The 644-nt window shown below is 63.4% G+C and overlaps 1 protein-coding gene across 1 annotated transcript in view; it reads left to right on the forward strand.

Annotated features, from left to right (window-relative positions):
• Window positions 1-644, forward strand: part of UTRN (utrophin) — a 645934-nt gene that overhangs the window by 1029 nt on the left and 644261 nt on the right. The gene's annotated exons all lie outside the window — the stretch shown is intronic.

Genomic DNA, 644 nt, shown 5'->3' on the forward strand with positions numbered 1-644 from the left:
TCAGGCTCCCGAGGGTGGGACTCCGAAGAGTGTGGCTCGCTCACCAGCTGCCCGCCAGCGGCCCTGGAGCGGCCGAGGGGACAGGGGGCGCCCCATTGGTGTGTAGTCCCGCGCGGTGGCCTCTTCCCGTTTTCCGGACTCTGGGCATCCCTAGCTGCACTGACAAGGTAATTGACGCCCCTCTTTGGCCTGGGGTCCAAGCCTCTGGTTGCCCAAGGCCACTGACAAAACCGACAAAGCATTAATTGTGGCGGTGCAACTTTTAGAAGGCACATTGTTAAAAAAAAATTCAGCCTCAGATGACGAAAGGGACTCGTTCCAGCGTTGTTTCAAGGGGAGGACAAAACGTGCCCGACCTCTGAGAGCCGGGGACCCGCACTTGGTTCTACGTTGAACTGGAGAGCCCCGGGCTTACTTCCCAGGCCCCGCTCTGGGGGTATCCCGGGAAGGGCCTCTTTCTTCCCAGCCTTCAGGTCACCTGGGTCACCCGGGCCTCGCGGGTCAGTTCCCTATTCTGCGCTTGGGAGAGACATTGCACCGGTCCCCGCGGCCAGAGCGCGCCCAGTTCTCGGGGAGGCCGGATCCCCCGGGTCGTGGCCGGCGCTGCGGGCCTCAAAGACCCGGTCACGGCAGGCGCCACCGCT

This window comes from Tupaia chinensis, unplaced genomic scaffold, assembly GCF_000334495.1.
Source record: "Tupaia chinensis unplaced genomic scaffold, TupChi_1.0 Scaffold139457_1, whole genome shotgun sequence".
Lineage (NCBI taxonomy): Eukaryota > Metazoa > Chordata > Mammalia > Scandentia > Tupaiidae > Tupaia > Tupaia belangeri.